General features: G+C 32.0%; 2 long non-coding RNA genes across 2 annotated transcripts; one reads left to right on the plus strand and one right to left on the minus strand.

Annotated features, from left to right (window-relative positions):
- Positions 1-3,930, plus strand: LOC141453459 (uncharacterized). The gene is made up of 5 exons (XR_012457997.1): positions 1-86; positions 869-1,070; positions 1,575-1,737; positions 2,104-2,217; positions 3,792-3,930. It is a non-coding gene; the product is annotated as an uncharacterized lncRNA (long non-coding RNA).
- LOC141453462 (uncharacterized) lies at positions 2,636-8,436 on the minus strand. Its single transcript, XR_012458000.1, has 5 exons — positions 8,082-8,436; positions 6,270-6,379; positions 5,051-5,178; positions 4,346-4,475; positions 2,636-3,907 (listed from the first exon to the last, which is right to left on the minus strand). It is a non-coding gene; the product is annotated as an uncharacterized lncRNA (long non-coding RNA).
- Between the last annotated feature and the right edge of the window lie 11,939 nt (positions 8,437-20,375).

Below are 20,375 nucleotides of genomic sequence, written 5' to 3' on the forward strand. Positions count from 1 at the left end.
ATCTGATAACCTGCTCAGTACAGCAGTGCATTGCTTGATAGGGAAGGTTATCTTTCTTCAGACATGGGACTGTGTTGTGAAAGCAGGTAGTACTTGGATAATATTTGTTTATCTCTTATATTTTATTATATATTCTAAAAAATACTCAGAGTGGTTAATGCTTTAGCTTGTCTTCAAAAATAATTTTTGAAAATATGACCATAAATGTGCAAGTAAATAGTAGTTCTAATTAATACGCGAGATCGTTTTCAAGGGTTTTAGTCAAGAATTTTAGCTTTCCTTTATCAGTTATTAATCTGTATTATTATAATTCTTTTATAGTTTTTATTGCAGTATTTATTTTTTTCTTTAATACGTACGTGTCACAAATGTTTTTGTCATTTTGTGAAACCTTTGTCATTTTGTTTGAGTATTTGCTTTTCTTGTTTTATTTATTACTTTTGAATTCTATTTCTTTTCCACCTTTTATCTCATTAATTTATTATGTTGTGAAGTATTCCAATCAGTTCAAAATTTTCACATATTCAGGTGTCTTGGTGCTTTAGAAGATAACTTATTCTAATTAGGATAGTTTCACTGGTACTTTATTAACATCATTAAGCTTTCTTAAGGTCATGCTACTAAATAAGGTATTTCTCTCTCACTCTCTCTTTCTGTCTGTCTGTTTACTCGACATTTGAGAAAGAATAATGAACATTCTACAAATTCATAAGTTATATTCGATTCGGGCTGAAACATTGATGAGTTATTATAATTTTATGGGATTGGCGTACTTTATGGGTTTTTACGCAGTTTTAATGTTAATGCTACTGTAACAAGGTCAGTGGAATTTTATATCTAGAAAACTGATTGTGCGTATCAGCTTTAGGCAATAACTTCCTTGGAAAATGAGCAGCTGTACTGTGCGTATCTGCTTTAGGCAATAACTTCCTTGGAAAATGAGCAGCTGTACTGTGCGTATCTGCTTTAGGCAATAAATTCCTTGGAAAATGAGCAGCTGTACTGTGCGTATCTGCTTTAGGTAATAACATCCTTGGAAAATAAGCAGCTGAACTAAAGGCTTCTTGCAGGTAAACTCTTAAAACATTTTAATAAATACATTTACCTTTAATTTAAAAAGAAGCTGTTAAAAAATTGTCAAATTTCCTAGAAATTCGTTAACAGATAATTTGAAGTGTACAGGTATGGGTTTAAAAAGTGTTTATACTAGATTTGTTTTTTAAAGATTTCAATAAATGTTATCTATTTCTTCACACTTTGCTGTTAAAGTAATTGCTCAATAACAGTTTTGTACATGGAAAATAAGAACTTCGATCTAAAAATTTACAAAGTTAAGCATATCTAAGTCATCTATAAATTTCTATCTATCAATATATTACAATAGAATAATAATAATCTAAGTCATGTATAACTTTGCCTTAACGCTTATACGAGAATTAAGATTAGATTAAAGTTCTTAGGTCCCTTATCTTATCTAAAACAAATATATTGATCAATTTTTTATTATAAATGTAAGAGAGTATTTTTCTATACATATATTTTTAAATACAGCTTTTTGTTTTGTCCTGTTGCAGATTAACTACCGAAAATCATCTAGTGATTTGCAGTTTTAATTTTGATGCTTCTCTGATCAGGATATATAGAATTTGGAATTCCCTGGAGAATTGGTTGGACAAGTATTTCCTTCTTTAAAATAAAAGGTTTTGACATCATTACTTGCACTGATATCTAATACGGGTAAGTGACTAATTCTAACAATAATTACAAATTTGATTAGAAATAAGTAAATTTATCAGGACAGTCGCTTTAGAAACTTTATAAATAAAAACTTCAGTTCTGGCTAAATTCATTTCTTCAAACCTGTTAGTATGTGAAACATTAAGTTTGATTATTCAGCATTTTAATAGAAAATAAAACCTTCTTTCAGAAAAATCTTTCTTTGCAAAGAAAGATTGCAAAATGGTTTTAATTTGGTTTAAATGAACTTAAACTGAATGAAAAAAAGTAGTTTAACTGTAAAATGTTACAATTGCTACAACATTACTATAGGTTTTGATTCCAACAATCTTTTAAGGTTTTAACGTATTGTATTTTCTTATCCAGTGCTTCGTCTGAAATGATTACCTTGGGATTCTCAACTATTCTATTTCAAACAATAAACCAAAGAAGAAAATCTACCTACCAACATCCATCTGTAGAACAGATCATCTCGTACAGGTAATCTTATCCATTATTTACTGCTATCAAATAAAATTTTCTGAAAAATCTTTTCCTTTGAATCTGATTAAGAAAAGTTTAATTTTTTTTTAAAAGCATGTTATAATTAAAGTTAAAAGTACTATAGCACAATGGTACACATTAATTCTGTAGAATTTTTGCATCACATATCTAAAACTGTTTTTCATATTTGTAATTTTAATTGCATGAAAATAATAGAAAAATGATATTAAAAGAATATTGAAAGTACTATTGTGTATATCAGACAAAATAGCCCAATTGTTATAAAATCATCTCCGTATTTTTGAAAATTTTATTCCTATAGACATTTTCCTTATTATTTAAATACTTTTAAATTAATTTAAACTTTTTTCATGTAAATTCAATGTGAAATGGTTGCAGAATAAAGAAGAATCTATTAATTTAAGAAGTCTATATTTATTTACCTTTTTTTTTATACATTAACTTAGTTACATCAATTTACATTTTAATATAGGAAAAAATATATATACAAACAATGAAAAAGACAAAATAATTGCAAAAACATGTTAAATACTTGAAAAACAGTAAAATTTAAAAAAAAAAAAAAAGAAATTAGTTCCAAAATAATCCGCCAGAGAGCGCCACTTAACAGGTAAGTTACAAAGTAGTTCACATATTTGCCACCAGGTAGCACTGCTGTAACCTTCCCTATATATACAGCTGTCAAGGCAATTTCTCTTCAGTACGACTTGAGTGATGCAGGGAGGTAGATCGCTCGTCGCTCCAAACATATGTTATCTATCTAGTCTTGTCTAACATTCATCACCTCTCTCTCAAAGAATCATGAGGTGGGGAGATGTTGTCGCTTCGACGGTTCTCCCCACCCTGCCCCGCCCTTCCAACGAACTTAGTTATATACCCACCCAGAGCAAGATGGCGGACAGTTCACTCACCTGACCCAGTGGCCACTAGATCGCTCCAGCTGTATATTGCTCTTGCACACTCTCACGACTCTGCCAGCCATCTTTTTTTAACCTTCCTCTTAGGTTATATTTTTTACTTCTACCACTCTCTAGACTCTGTAACCTTCCTTTTAGGTTATCCTTTTTATTTTTTACGCATTTTCTTTAGCATTTTTAATATTAATCAATTATTAGCAATTATTTTCGTTCTATTTTTACTTTTTCATGCTAATTAACACATTTAATAGAAAAATAAATTAAATGCAATTTTAGACTTTTTTATTCAGCAACAAAATTAATTTTTTTAAACATGCAATTTTTTAATGTTATAAAAACGTGCACATTACGAGTAATAACTACTTGCTTTTTTTTTTTACAGATCCCTAAACAAATGTGTTGGTACATTCACATTGGAACACATTTGATTCACATTTTTAATATTAATCAATTATTAGCAATTATTTTCGTTCTATTTTTACTTTTTCATGCTAATTAACACATTTAATGGAAAAATAAAATCATTTTTACTTTTAGCTTACTTTTTTATTCAATTTTTTTTAAACATGCAATTTTTAATTTTGATAAATACATGCATATTACGTATAATAGCTACATACTTTTTTTTTTTAGATCCCTTACCAAAGTTGGTATATTCACATTGGATTGATCTTTTACGTCTTTTTCACTTGGGCTTCCATTGATGAACGCTTTTGCAGCCAGTAATCTGGGTATCACCAGTATTGATTCTGAAAATCATTATTTATTGTAATTTAAACAATTAAAATGTTAAGTGAGTTTTACCTAGCATTAAGAAGCTAGAGAAAAACATCTGTAGCAACTTTTGTATATTATAAAACTTAAATAAAGAAGACTAATTCAACTAAAGAATTGACTTTTTCTTTTTAACCTAAACCTTTTCATTCAATGATAATAAATGATATTTTTATAATATAACACACTTATTCCTTATGGATAAAATTAATTTGTTTGGAAAAATATAATAACACACATTATGGAATTATTTTTATGAAAATGAATTAAAAAATTATCACGACTAAGGCTAATGAATAACACTACAAAATTTTACTAACGGCTAACTTAGTCGTTGCTCTCGTGAAGTATGCCCAACTCTGCATGCATTACACTAAAAATAAACATGCATATTACATATAATAACTACATACTTGTTTTATCAATTTGATGCCCGACAAAACTTGTATATGTTCAATGGAGAGATGTTTTACGTCTTTATCACTTGGGCTTCAACTGATGAACAGTTTTGCAGGCAGTACTCCAGCATCAGCAGGATTCATTCTGAAAATCAACATTATTTAATGTAATCAAAATAAAGGGCTCATAGAGTTAATCTTGAATAAAGAAACCAGAGATAAACATCTATAATAATTAAATGAATGTGTCTCCAATTGAACCTAATTCTATTGATATGTACATTTAACTAAATTTTTAAAGAACTTAAATCTTTTCACTCAATGAAAATGAAATAGATTTCCAAAAAGTACACTTATTATTAATCAATAAGTTCAATTTGATTGAAACATACAATCAAATTAATAAATTTTGATTAAACTTATCTTTTAAAGTGTTGAACAAAAAGTATTACCAAAATTTCACAGTTATTCAACAATTCATTGGATAAGGTTAATAACTAAGATTTAAATTGACTGAGTTAAATAATCTTAACTTCTATTTGTATTAAGTTACATGTTTGAAGTAATGTACAAACAGATAACAAAAATACGTGTACAATTATTTTCACCCTATCAATTATTCAATACTTAATTCGCGCACATATCAAAGTTACTTAAAGATGCTGACATAATGGAAATAATTAAATATTTTGTGAGAAATTAAAAACTAATTCTACATACCCATGCGATCTAGCGGAAGAACTGAGAACTAATAATTGCTGTGTAGTTAAGGATCTTGCCATTAGAGCGCTCTCTACAGCAGTTTTTGTACCTTTTTTTAAGTTTGAATAGTTCACATATTCATATCCCTGTAATTCATTAAGATGCAAAACGTCATTAATTGTATTCAATTTTTTATACACAATTTATATTAATAATGGCTTTACCACTATTAAGAACACGATAGACCATATAAAATCAATACTTCTTCAAGAAGCAAAGTTGACATTTTGTATTATTATAAAAGTTAAATAAAGAAGACTAATTAAACTAAAGAATTGACTTCTTTTTTTTAAAACCTAAATCTTTTCATTCAATGGTAATGAAATATATTTGCAAAAACACTTCAATTCCAAATCAAAATGAAATTTAAATATATTTCCAAAAATACAGTTTACTTCCATATCAAGAAAGGATCTCCTTACACACACATTTAACCATGTTGGCGATTCACAACACTTACACTTATTTTTGAGTTTGTTTATGGGTTTTTATACTCTTTGTTTGTGAATGTATTTATTTACTTAACAGCAAGAATTTAAAAAACGGAAAATAATAATATATACTTCTAAAAAATATATTGTTTTTCAATCTAACAATTATTTTCTTTGGACTAATTTTGGTATATAAAACATTTATATACTTCTCAATCTTCAGATAAATAAACAATGAAAGATTTATTTATTATCAACAGCAAACTGATTAATTAATTAATGAACATGTTATGAACACAATACTACAACAAAATTGTCTCAAAGTGAAGTGTTATATACCAAAAGTAATCGAAATCCAATTAATAAAACAAAAAAATGTTCAATTTTTTAATATTCTTTATTTCCGCTTTTTACAATCATGCTGTAAAATAAATACATACAAACAAAAAAGCGTATGAGAACACAAAAACCCTCAGAAATGTATATGATTAAGAAAATAAATATATTTTATTCCTTTGTTTGTGTGTTTAAAGTAGATTAATTATACAAATATAAAAAGACAGTCACTAATGTGTTTAAATGTGAGTGTAAGATTGATAATAGTCTAGAGTCTAGAGAGTCACCAGCATAGTTAAGTGTAAGATAGACCAGACAAACTACCAACTGCTTAAAGAGCGATACCGAATGATGGCTCATTTGGAATCACCATTAAGACCAAGAAGAAAAGAAAAATAATAAGTAACTACCTTTATTATTAGATGCTTCCTTTGCTAGATAGATGTTTTACGTCTTTTACCACTTGGGCTTCTATTGATGAACTGTTTTGCAGGCAGTATTCTAATATCTGCAGTTTTTACTGAAAATCAACAGTATTTAACGTAATTGAAAATAAAGACTATTATCTGGATTAAGAAGTTAGAGAAATACATTTATAACAATTGATGAATGACTTAAACATTTTCATTCAATTTTATTAATTTTTAGCCCAACATTATCAGATAGAAACGAGTTGATTTTTTTTTATATACGATAAGGCGAAAAGAAAGATTTATTCAATTTCGAGAAAAAGAAACCGAAGTTTATTTAATGTTTTTACTCAATTTGACATGACCAAACATTCAAAAATGTCTTAAATTAACCTAGCAAAATTAAAAAATGGTAGGAAATGCATTAACTAAGGAATTTTTATAATGGAATCCTTCTCTCTCGCTCGTTATACTGTCAGAACGTTAAGTGGTTTAAATTCAACTGTATGTGATACTGAAGAACAAATCTATATTTACAAAAAATATATGGTAAATCTTTACAATAGCCCACGGTAATATCGAAGTGATTCTGATTCGCTGTTACCATATAACCCGCCAAATTCAAATGTAAATATAAAAATATTTCTTTATTTTATATTTACATTTAAATCTGGCGGGTTATATGGTAACGCGAATCAGAATCACTTCGAATTATTAATTCAAGATTGAAAATTTTATTTAAATTAAATAGGCCACACTTAAAATAAATAGGCCACACCTCCGTGGGCTATTGTAAAGATCAACCAAAATATATATATAAATATTGGCTAATCTTTACAATAGCTCCCCAGAGGCGTGGCCTGTTTATTTTTGGTGCATGCGCAGTACAGCACAGTTACCGTTGACTTTTTAAACTACTTCCCGCCAATGTTCAATATATTCTTTTTAAATTTCTCAACTTCCCGCTAATGTGCTGTATATAATTTTTTTGAATTTCTTAGCTATTTATGTTGAGCGCGCATGCGCAGTACACTTACTGCATAGTAACTGCTTCTTTTTCAACGTATTATCAGTTCCCGCTAGTGCCAGTGTGTAACTTTAGGTTCCTTTTTTTTGAAACTTCATAAAAGATGAGCGTTTTGAATTTACAGTTTTTCTTTAATTTAAAGCATGAATGTAGTCTGAGGGAGGATAAAGAGATGAAAGTTTTATCATTTTGAATAAGTGTTGGTTTAATTAGTAATAGATATGTAGGTCCGAAGTGTGGAAGTGAGATAAGTATGAAAAGGAGTCATTTTTCCATGGGCGATCAAATGAGAGCATTATTTAAGGGAGTGCATAAAGTGTAGAAACAGAAGGATAGGGATTGCATTGAATAAGGTAGGCTTCTTTTCTTTTGTTTTTCATGTGTCTGAATTACAAATTAGAGTTGTGTTAGTGGATTAGTGGGGCAGTGGGGGGGGGGGTGTGTGGGGGGCGAAGCCCCCATAAAAACAAAAAATAGATCAGGGGGCGTGGGGGCAAAGCCCCCACAAAAAGGGGGGTGTGGGGGGCACAGCCCCCCACGAAATTTTTTTTTAAATAAAATTTTCAATCTTGAATTAATAATTCGAAGTGATTCTAATTCGCTGTTACCATATAACCCGCCAGATTTAAATGTAAATATAAAATAAAGAAATATTTTTATATTTACATTTGAATTTGGCGGGTTCTATAGTAACAGCGAATCAGAATCACTTCGAATTAGGCCACGCCTCTGGGGAGCTATTGTAAAGATTTACCTAAATATTTATATATATGTATATATGCTACCTATGTGACCAAAAGAATGGAAACCGTAGAAAAGGTGTATATCCTGTAATAATAATCAACCAAAACAAATGTACCCAATTTAAAAAATGAAAACAACTCAAACACTTCACTAAAATCCCTTTTCATTTTTGTGTTTTAGCTAGTATTATTTCTTGAATAATTTCTCAAAACATGCTTATTTGAATCACTAAGCAATTAACATTTATTATTAATTGAATGTAAAATATATCATTCATTTTGTTCATCGTAGTTCACTGTTTGTTGAATCTCTTAAAGGTTTTCCACTTTCATCCATTATCAGCGACGATTAATGAGTTTAAATACATACTTAACGGCGAATCCAACCTCAGCCATGTTCCTGTAGTGCACTTACTGACCGAGGAGAGGTTGCACCGAGGTTACAAGATATCACATGGTTTATGTTAAATATATTAGCCATACAAAAACTTTCTGAAAAATTTTGAAACGAAAGTAATGAAACCTAAAAAAGATGGACACTGATTAAAAATACAACTAAATTGATTATTTTATTAATTTTTAATTTGAGAATTAAACTGAACTTTAATTTTAATCACCGAATTAATTTATTTTAAATCAATCAAATTGATTTAATCATTCAATATACATACGACTTTCAGCTATTCTGAAGATAAGCCGTCGTCTTCTTTGGCAGTCATTCTGTTTAAAAATCATGTACCTTGTGATTTGTTAACTTAACTTCATGATTTGCTTTAATCGCTCCTTCTGGGCCTTCCACTCGAGGGGTGGCAAGTGCCGAAGACCCCAAGAAACGACGTGGGCCCCTGCCTTGCCAGAGTAATCCAAATGCTGACGTTAGCCCTGCTATGTATACATTCCAACTCTCGTTTAATTTGATTAAAAAGATAGACATTTTTGCTTTATACATTTAATTACTAAGCCAGAGGTGCTATGTACAGGGTAGCCCAGTATTTGAAGTTGCGATTGCAAAATTAATTGAAAAATAAGTAACCCTCCTCTAGTTTTGAACAAAAAATGAGATTTCTACTTCAGTGTATTAATAACTGAGCTACTGTTCAGGCAAAATACAGGTTAGCCCGAATTTGAGCCATATTAATGGAAAAATTTAGGAATCCGCCTTTAGTTTGTCAGCAAATTCTGAGATTTCAGTAACTACGTCAAAAGAGGATTGATAGACAGGGTAGCCCTAATTTGGAATTACCACTGCAAAATTAATAGAAAAATAAGTAATAATGGTCTACTTTGACTGGAAAGATTAAGATTTCTGTTTTATACTATTGATAACAAAGCCACAGGTAGATTGTGCAATCAGAATACCCTGAATTTGAAGTTACCATTGCAGAATTATTAGAAAAATGGGTTATTGTGGTCTAGTTTTACTATAAAATTGAGATTTCTGCTTCAGTGACTTCAAGATAAGCCAAAGGTGGATTGTACACACCGGGAGCGCAGAATGGTAAAGAGAGAATGTAAATATAGAGTATTCCGAATTTGAAGTGATGATAGCAAAATTAATAGACAAATATGTAATTCTGGTCTAGTTTGACAGCAGATATTAAGATTTCTGCTTCATAATATTGATAAACTAAGCCACTGACAGATTGTGGAAACAGAGTCCATCAATTTGAAATTATGATTGCAGAATTAATGGAAAAATAAAGGTTTGTCGTCTAATTTGACGAAAAAAATTGTGAAGTCTTTCTTTATTCTTTCATAATCTTTCTCTTTCTGTTCAAAACTAGAAGAGAATTTCTAATTTTGCCATTCAATTTACAATCGTAACTCAAAATTCAGGCTACCCTGTATACACTTCTGGTTCAGTTAGGCTTAATTATTAATACACTGATGCAGAAATCATAAAATCCTAAGTCAAACTAAACGAGAACTCCTTATTATTCTTTTTATTTCGCAATCGTAGTAACTTCAAATTCGGAGTACGCTTTTTGTACAATCCAATGTTAGTTTTTAATTTAGTTTAGTTTTGCCGATGTTTGGTATTGTAACCGATAAATTGTGAATATTGTTTGAATGGTATTGGTCGGTGGAAGAGATGTCAGAAGGCGGCTGGTTTATATTGTGCAGAATGGTGGGAACTGTTGTATATAATAGTTAATGGTAATTTTTATTTTGGATTCAATATTTCGTATTTTAATTTGTCGTATTTTCCAGTAAGTAGGATAACCAGGAAATCAAGAGTTTTGTAATCCTTGTTTTTTCATGTGTTACACATCATTAACATCTTAAATAAAACATACCTCTCTCTCTCTCTCTATCTCAGCCAGTAAGTGTAAGGTGAGACAGTAACGTTGCTGCAAGTAGAATTCTCTACACCAAACTGATCTGATCAACCTTAGTTCTTAGTTGATGGAGGTTTCAATGTATGACGTGTGATATATGATACACGTTATGTAATTGGTATTTAAAATTAAGTACATTTCAAAAAAAATTCAGAATTGCACTTGAATACACTTAATTTAGAACCAAACAATATTTTTCTGTGTGCTATTAATTTGTATATACTATTCAAAGCAAATTTCGTGCTCTCAACTTTCTACACATATAAAATGCTGTTCTAAAGATAGTTACATGACAGCGTAACACCCACTTATTTATTAGGTGTTAAGGTCCTCATTGTTTCTTTTTTTATAATGCAACTTTTCTCTTCTGGCTAACCTTTTCCCATTTCTGAAAACAATTTATTTTTTTAAATTGACGACGGCTAAGTGCCACATATCACAGTAATCAGATAGGGAATTTATCATTTTTTTTTAAAGAGAATAACAGTTGGATGGCAAAAACACCAATTCATCTGCATATCCCAAAACTTTAATTATAGTACCCTGAATTGTAATTCCACCCTCCTCAATAACAAAATAGGCTCATCGTAGGGACACCTTATTTAGGCTTTATTTTGTTAGCATTGTTATTATTAATATCGTCATATGACAACTTTCGTCATGTTATAAGAGACGAATAACTCCCTTGAATTGTAAAATTATCTTTAAAGGGTTAATAATTTCTCGTTAAGTTAAGAGCACTTTATTATAACTTACAATATTTCACACATAAATCACAAAAAAATTGGTGTAGACCAGGGTTTGAGATTCTTAAGTCTTTTTTTCTCTCTCTCTCTCTCTTTTTTCGTGAATAATCTTTAAATTAACAGCTTAACTTAGTATTTACACAAACTTATTTTTGAGTATTGAAGACATGTTAGTTGAGTATAATTTGTACGTTTGTATGTGTGGGGCGTGTTGGTTTCTGCGGCTGGCCTTGTTACCTGGACAACTGGTAATCAGGGAAAAATAGATTATATAAAATACCCCAGGTCCTGTCTCATGTATAACTTTTGCCGGCCCTTCACAAACAAGAGTTCGAAGTGGAAGATGTTTAAGGAGAATAGGGAGATTAAGTTGAGGTAGTTATCTCAACTTTCAAGCTCAATACTCACCTCTCACTCACACAACAGAGAGAGAGAACTAAACAGAGAGAGAGAGAGAGAATCTAAAAAGAGAACAAAATTAACCGTTCTACCGTAACAGTTATCACCTCTGTAATAGTGAAATTTTTATTACTTTAGGACTTCAACATTTATTACTATTCAGTTCTTATTATGATCTAACCTTAAACAAAATTTTAAATTTCCCTACAACTAGTTCCCTCTCTTCACCCTTCAATTTTTGAGGCAATTTGTTAACGTGCACATCGATACTTGCAAATTTTGCGAGTTTCGCACGATCTAAATACTTTTCTTATTAAAGTAAGAGAAAATAAAAGACAAAAAGGAAATAACGAATAATTTAAACTGAATATTATAAATATATATAAAATTCCTAGTTAATCTATATCACCCTAGTTTTTCTCCATGTTATGGGCAAATTTATAACAGAAAACAGCTTCTCAAAATACATTTTCATGGCTTCTGCAACCCATACAGATGGAGCCAACATTTCTGCTAAAGCTTCCACTTGACTTTCTACTAGGTTCTGCGTGACTAAATTCACGCTTTTAATCAAATCAAAACTCTAACACTTAGTGACGGAAAGCGCTAAAAACATAGGGATCGAGAAATGTAATAACAAAGGAAGTTGTGTAACTTGTACGTGAGTTTTCACTGTTGAAGTCTTTCAAGTAAAACTCTTGCGTTTAATATAAATTGCTTATTTTCATTGTATTTAGCACTGACAATTAAAATAGATGTTTTTTTTCTTTAATGTTGAAAACTTTTTACGATTCTCTATATATCTTTAATCCTAATTGGTATCATGAAAAGGCAAAAATGGTTTTACAGATGTTATAAAAATTCTTAAGGATGATTTTGACAATCATTAATAAAGTTATCAACTCAGTGCATCACAAACCATTGGACTGTTTCCAGATCCAAAGGCTGCAATTGCTAAAATTTGAGCTTGTTTTGGTACTGGCTCTGTTAGCCTGCTCATAAGAACAGTTTACCGGGGGGCACCACGAGGAGGTAGAGCTCAGATTTCTGCCCCCCAAAAAATAACCATTCTTGCCTAACCGTATTCCAGCCAGTTTTGACCCTGTTTAATGCAGGGTAGCTGATGCTTACATTGTGACATGCATTACCTGCGAAGGGTCAGGGTGAAAACCAGCGATTAAGGAATACGATTAATCGAGGATAACCGCGAAATTATTGAGGGGATTTTGGCATGAATGGTGGAATACGGGATGAATGTAATAAATAACCTTTCCTTTTGTAAAACGAAAATGAAATTTCACAATGCACCCAAATCAGAAACATTAAGGGTAAACAATACTTTATAAACTCAAATTCCAAACCTAAACACATATTATTCAATTATGTACACTTAGGAGGGAAAAAACAGAATTACGTCTTGTTACTTTCTGGAGCAGCTAGTCTTGCGAGTGTGTGCGCCCGGAGGCTTTCAGTTGGAATGAATGAATGAATGTAGAAATGAATACTGAATAAACATGGCCAATCTTAACATACAATTATTAGGAGCAATATTCTTTTTTACATATTAAAACCAAAATTGATAACCACAATCACGCTAAAGCATGTACCAATTTTCTTAAACACAACAGCATTTTTCCCAATTTGCCTACTCAAGTCGGGTCTATTAGAAGACGAGCTTACGCGAAATACGAAACGGAAGAGCGTAGAACGGCGTAAAACGGTTTTGTTGCAGGCTGCCATTACTTGCTTTTGCAATCGACGTGCTTGCGTTTGATATACAATAAAACCGATGGTAGTCGTATTCGAAATGATTTGAAGCGTCACGGCGATATCGAAACCGATAGTAACTATTCGAACGTTAGGGAACCGCCGTTTTCCCTGAAGACCCAGTTTTAGAGAAACTTATAACTTACATTATCTTTTATATTCAATCTCAGACAAGGTTCTCACTGTTTTATGAGAACTTATAAAGCGGTTAATCAGATCATCATGAGTTAAAAAAAGGCTTCGTTTTTAAACTCATCATTACTGTTAACGCTTCATTCTTAACCTTCATTTCAGAGGAACCTAAGTTAAATAAAAGATTGCTCAATTTTAAAACCCAGAAGAATTGATATCTTAAATAGAGTGCACAGATCCAATTTCTAATTTTGTATACAGCATTGGAACAAGATGATTCATCTCTAACAACATTTCTCAATAAAGCTTGTAAAATTTGATTAGAATCCCAGTAACAAAAGCACGCGAATAAATGCAGTTCTATTTTAGGGGAATTCCAATTAATTCTGTTAAATTCCCGGATAGATAAAAGAAGACTAGAAGTCAAAATCAATATTTGCAAAGAAACGAGATTTTGTTTGATCATCAGCGCTTGATTGAGCTTCGGAAACCTAATATAATTAAATTACTTAAAGCTCCTTGAAAAAAGAATACACCCTACAGTATTCCAAAAAAGGTCGATCAAAAAAAAGGAATTGAAAAGTGGCTATAACTTCTTACACATTCCAGGTTACCGATTATCCGATGATTTTCGGAGAACGCCGAAGGTAAAAAAACAAAAAGTGGAATTGATATTTTCAATTATAATTTACCCTCAAGAACAAACTGGATCACTTCGTTCTGGACTTGGGATACGAAATCCACCATTAAATCAACAAATACGATTCCAAATATAATTTCTTTAAGCCTTGAACTGAATCAAAGGTAATACATATTATTTTTCTAAATTCCTAACGACAAACAACTCCTATTTCTGTCTTTTAGCTAATAATCCAAAACACATTTTTTTTTTTACTTCTAACAAACTTAAAGTCTCTGTATCGAGGTGACTCAGGCTGGCTGCAGTCCAACTTCTGCAGTTACCTCAATACAGATCTGTTGATTTGTTATCAGCGTTAAAAAATGCCATTGGAATTTCGTAGTGAAGACAATGAAATGAGGACGATTGTTGTTTCGGTGTAATTTAGGAAAAATGTATTTCATTCATTTTAGGCAATAAGCTGGCAACACATAATACATATTTCAATATAATATACATTATATATATATATGTGTGTGGTCACCACAATTTTCCTAATTCAATTCAATTAAACACGCAAAAAGAAAGAAAATGGAATCATGTTTTCGAATTAATGGTCAACAACGGTCCTAACTACCTAGTTGAACGTTTTTGTTTGTTTGCATATTGTGTACATAACATATGAAGGCTATGTGCACTAGGTTTGGAGGTTTAGTTTTATAGAACCTTAACCTTTTGATTTCTATAAAGTCACTTCGTTTCTTTGTGAAAGTTTGTTTCATGTTCTGCTCAAAGGAAACTTTGATAGTGCTTAAATTCTAGTACCTACATAGCATTTCCTTGTACGCTAAAAACTGTCCCCCACCATGAGCGTGAATACTGGTAAAGTGATTTTATCCTAGATTGTAGTTATGTGAAATGTTGTTACATTGTGTGATTATTGATGACAGATATGTTGTCAGTGTAAGATTGTTTTTGTGTTATTAACAGCAAAAGCTGGTTGATTGGTACCTGAAAACTCCTGTCTAAAAAGCAAACTCTAAACCTAAATTATGAAATTGTTTTAAAATATAACTAATACATTGTCCACCCCAGGATTCCCTAGATAAAAACCCTAGTATGTTTTTTATCAAGACGGTTGGCAACAGATGGTTCAAAACAGTAAGGGCAGTGAAAGAGTTTGGAAACCTTTGAAGTGTTTTTAGCAGCAGTCTTTGGCATCGCTAGTAAACATTCAGGTCAGAACTTCAGGCCAGTAACAGGTGAAATCCATATGACATTTACCCTCTAATAATGTCATCTATCTGCCTAATTTCAATTATCCATCAGCTCCAAGTGTGTAACCAGATGGTTACATAGATTAGATAATCCTATTCAGTTTGAGCTGGTAGATGTCACTCGTGCTTTTCAACCGAACATCGCGCTTCGAATTATGGAATTTAAAAAAGAGAAAATACGAACAATAATCCACTACAAGTTGAATTAATAACACAATAATAAAAATACAAGTTTATTTTGTGTTTTACCAAAAAAAAAAAATTATTAATTTAAATTCGTTTATTCATTCACTTTAGAAGCAATTTAGGGTTCAGGTCGAACATAAATAGGTTTAATTTTCATTTATCTTGGTTTGAAATAAGAAGAACTACTAAAAGCAATTTGATAAATCACCAAGGCCATCACAAAATGATGTAAAATAGGACGATAAAGTATTCCAGTGTAGAAGGTATGGATGTGCTATTTAGACTTCGCTTCATGTCAGTTGAGCACATCAGACAAATTGACTCCAATTCATAAAGGAATAAAATTAGCCTGATCGTCATGCATACTAAGTACTGCATATGGACCTCATTTTACAGTATACAAGATATAGGAGCGTACTACTAAATTATACTCATTTACGAGACTATAAATGAACCAATCATCTAATCCCGTTCATCTTCTCTCTAATCCAGGTCATCAATCCTACTATTCCAATTCATGATCCATGATCTTCCCCCCAAATCCTGGTCAACTATCCATCATAAATTCCTCTAATGAAAGTTATCTACCCATCAACAATCTCTCTAATCCAAGTTATCAATTCCTCATCAAACCCTATAAACCAGGACATCTATCCATCATCTATCCCTCCAATCCAGGTCGTCTATGTCTTATCAATCCAGTTCACTACCCATCATCAATCCCTCTGATCCAGGCCATCTATCAATCATCACCAATCCCTCTAAACCAGGCCATCTGTCCCACAAGTCCAGGCCATCTATACATCAACAATCCCTATAATTCAGGTCATCTATCCATCATCAAACCCTATAAACCAGGTCATCTATCCCTCCAATCCAGGTCATCAATTCCTCATCAAACCCTATAAACCAGGTCATCTATCCATCATCTATCCCTCCAATCCAGGTCATCAATTCCTCATCAAACCCTATAAACCAGGTCATCATCCATCATCTATCCCTCCAATCCAGGTGGCCTATTTCTTATCAATCCAATTCACTACCCATCATCAATCCTCCTGGTCCAGACCATCTATTCATCATCAATCCCTCTAAACCATGCCATCTGTCCCTCTAGTCCAGACCATGTATCCATCAACAATCCCTATAATTCAGGCCATCCATCCATCAACAATCCCTATAAACTATCCATCATTTATCCCTCCAATCCAGGTCGTCTATGTCTTATCAATCCAGTTCACTGCCCATCATCAATCCCCCTGATCCAGGCCATCTATCCAACATCATCAATCCCTCTAAACCAGGCCATCTGTCCCTCTAGTCCAGGCTATGTATCCATCAACAATCCCTATAATTCAGGTCATCTATCCATCATCAATCCCTATAACCCAGGTAATCAATCCAGTTCATATAACCATCATCAATCTGTCTAATCCGGGCCATCTGTCCCTCTAGACAAGGCCATCTATCAATCATCTATTCCTCTAATCAAGGTCATCAATTCCTCTAATCAATGGTCTTCAAACATACTAATCCGGTCATCTTTACCTCTAATCCAGTTCAAGTATCCCCCTAATCCAGTTCATCTCCCTTTTCGCTATGCCTATCCATATATTCCAGTTCATATTTACTCTGTCATAAACTTCATCTGAATTTAGCTATCCATTAATGAAGTATGCGAATCTCTCCCATTAGCAATAAATCTCTGTTAAGTATTTTTATTCAATAATCCGGTGCTGATTAACATATTCTATTGTTCTAACCTCAAGTTTAAATTAATGCAATGAAATGTAGGACCATATGTCGGCTTCAATATTACATACTAACTTGAACTGAATCAAAGGTAATACATATTATTTTTCTAAATTCCTAACGACAAACAACTCCTATTTCTGTCTTTTAGCTAATAATCCAAAACACTTCTTTTTTTACTTCTAACAAACTTAAAGTCTCTGTATCGAGGTGACTCAGGCTGGCTGCAGTCCAACTTCTGCAGTTACCTCAATACAGATCTGTTGATTTGTTAGCAGCTTTAAAAAATGCCATTGGAATTTCATAGCCAAGACTATGAAATGAGGACGATTGTTGTTTCGGTGTAATTTAGGAAAAATGTATTTCATTCATTTCAGGCAATAAGCTCGCAACACATAATACATATTTCAATATAATATACATTATATATATATATGTGTGTGGTCACCACAATTTTCCTAATTCAATTCAATTAAACACGCAAAATGAAAGAAAATGGAATAATGTTTTCGAAATAATGGAAGAGAATTGGAACCTCGGCCTGACAATGTTTGTTTGGGGCAGAGTGTAAAACAGATAAGATTTACAAAATTATCTGACCACTTTTTTGCCACCAGTGATCTTCAAAAATGATCTAGTTATCCGGATATAGGATACCGAATAATAAGAAGTTGTTCAATGTTGAAAAAGATCACATCCTACATTCAATGAATTGTAAGGCACATTCAGAATTCAGAAATTTAAAGATTCTTATAGAACAAGTTATGCACAACAAATAATCTGATCAAGATATAAACAACGGTCCTAACTAACAAGTTGAACGTTTTTGCTTTTTTGCATATTGTGTACATAAGAAGACTATGTGTAAACATTTGGAGGTTTAATTTTACATAAGCTTAACCTTTTTGATTTCTATATAGGCACTTTTTATACAGGCACAGCATTTAAGCACTATCTAGTACTACTTAGATTTCCTTGTAAGCTAAAAACTGTCCCCCACCATGAGCGTCAATTCTGGAATAATCATTCACACTTTAAAAATTTACCACTCATAACAAACTGCACGGTGATTGGGGGATAATGCGGAAAGAGCCCCTTTCTGAAGACAAACAGACTAATATGCAGTGCGTTTATGTGTTGCCATAGTTAATTTTGATTTTTTTTTTAAAAATACTTTGAATTACAGATCCTTCAGTTAAGTTTATGACTTTGGAGTAAATCACATAACACATTGTATTGATTTGAATGTGAGGTTTGGAAACATAGAACGTTTTAAACGGTCCCAAATTATTGAAGTTAAAATCGAAATTATACCACTAATGGAGATTTATGCAAAAACATCGAGCTAGAATTTCCCCTGGCCATCTGTGAGAGCCTCCAGACAAGAAAAAAATAGTTCCGATGATTCTTTTGTTTTTTAGGCGCAGAGAAAATTGGTTGCGAAGATTATCGATGTCAAAGTTAGCTCTGATCTGTTGGAAGAAGTAGACCTCAGAATGGCTTAGATCATGTTACGGTAGTTTTTTATGAATAGAGGCTAATTGTAGAGCTATCCTCGGAATATAAAAGACCTGTTTTTTCTTTGGCAACATTCTTATTTCTTTCTTAACCTTAGAGATCCTGCGCAAAATCGCTTGATAGTGAAAATGGTTGAAGTTATGAGTGGATTGAATGGAAGCGAAGAACAGTCGCAACTGGATTTATAAAAGAAAGATCGGTGATTGGTGGAAAAGAGATGTAGAGGAAGAGTTGGTAACCTTCATTGAACCAGGAAAACCACAGCAGAGGCTTGATGTAGGGGAGATTAATGACTGTAAAGCCCAGCGACGTTTATATAGGAGCAAAAGAAGCACTAACTGGTGGTTTACAATTCATTCGTTCTTTCAAAACAGGAAATCATTAAATCGTTAGGTCTGTTTTGTTAAGTGCCAACCAGTTGGGTAGTGTTTCGGAAGGAACAGTAGGGGCTCCAAAATGAATTCCTATATCCAAAAGTAGACCTCAGAATGGCTTAGATCATGTTACGGTAGCTGTTTATGAGTAGGGGATAGTTGTAGAGCTATCCTCGGAATATAAAAGACCTGTTTTATTCTTTGGCAAGATTCTTTTTTCTTTCTTAGCCTTAGAGATCCTGCGCAGAATCGCTGGACAGTGAAAATGGTTGAAGTTATGAGTGGATTGTATGGGAGCGAAGAATAGTCGCAACTGGATTTATTGGTGATTGGTGGAAAAGAGATGCAGAGGAAGAGTTGGAAACCTTCACTGAACCAGCAAAACCACAGCAAAGAGAGGCTTGATATGGGGGAGATTAATGACTAAAAAGCCCAGAGACGTATATATAGGAGCAAAAGAAGCACTTACTGGTGGTTTACAATTCGTTCTTTCAGAAGAGGAAATCATTGAATCGTTACATCTGTTTTGTTATGTACCAACTAGTTGAGTAGTGGTTTCGGAATGCACAGTATGAGCTTCAAAATAAATTCCTTTAACTTACAAAATTGCCCTCGGAAGACTCCATATATTTTTTTTATTGTTCGTTTATTGAAAAATTACAATTAGCCTAAATACGTCCATAAAATTTAAGTTAGCTAACCTTCTGTTGAACCCAAACTTTTGAGTTCTGTAAATAATTAATCCATACCTTCTCCTTAACAAAAAAAGACAAAAACTTTTAAAAGTATTATTTTATTTCAGCTTTGTGATGGCATGTTTTATTAATATCAAAGTCTGTAGCCCGATTCTAATTTCGAACAACAAATTAAATAACTAACACTTAAAGTCTACTTATTTCGATTTGAGCACTAAATTTCTAATGTATATAGTAATTTAAAAAGCGTCATCATTAAATGAAATTACATTAATAATTTTTTTGTCATTTCTTGTACTTTCAATTTTAATTTAAAAAAACGAATTCAACTAGCAACTACGATGTTGCCAAGACGAGTAAAACTGGCAAAATGGCCGCTACGAACAAACATGGCCGTGAGGTTCTACAAACATATGTTTTGTAAAACAAATATTAAAAATTATTATTCATTGACTTAGATTGGATTTCATGAAATTTTAACTAAAACAAACATTTTATTTAAACTTCAAATATTTTTTAATTCATTTATTAG

This window comes from Rhodnius prolixus, unplaced genomic scaffold (assembly GCF_049639745.1).
Source record: "Rhodnius prolixus isolate KJV_2025 unplaced genomic scaffold, Rpr scaffold_3, whole genome shotgun sequence".
In the NCBI taxonomy this organism is placed as follows: Eukaryota; Metazoa; Arthropoda; class Insecta; order Hemiptera; family Reduviidae; genus Rhodnius; species Rhodnius prolixus.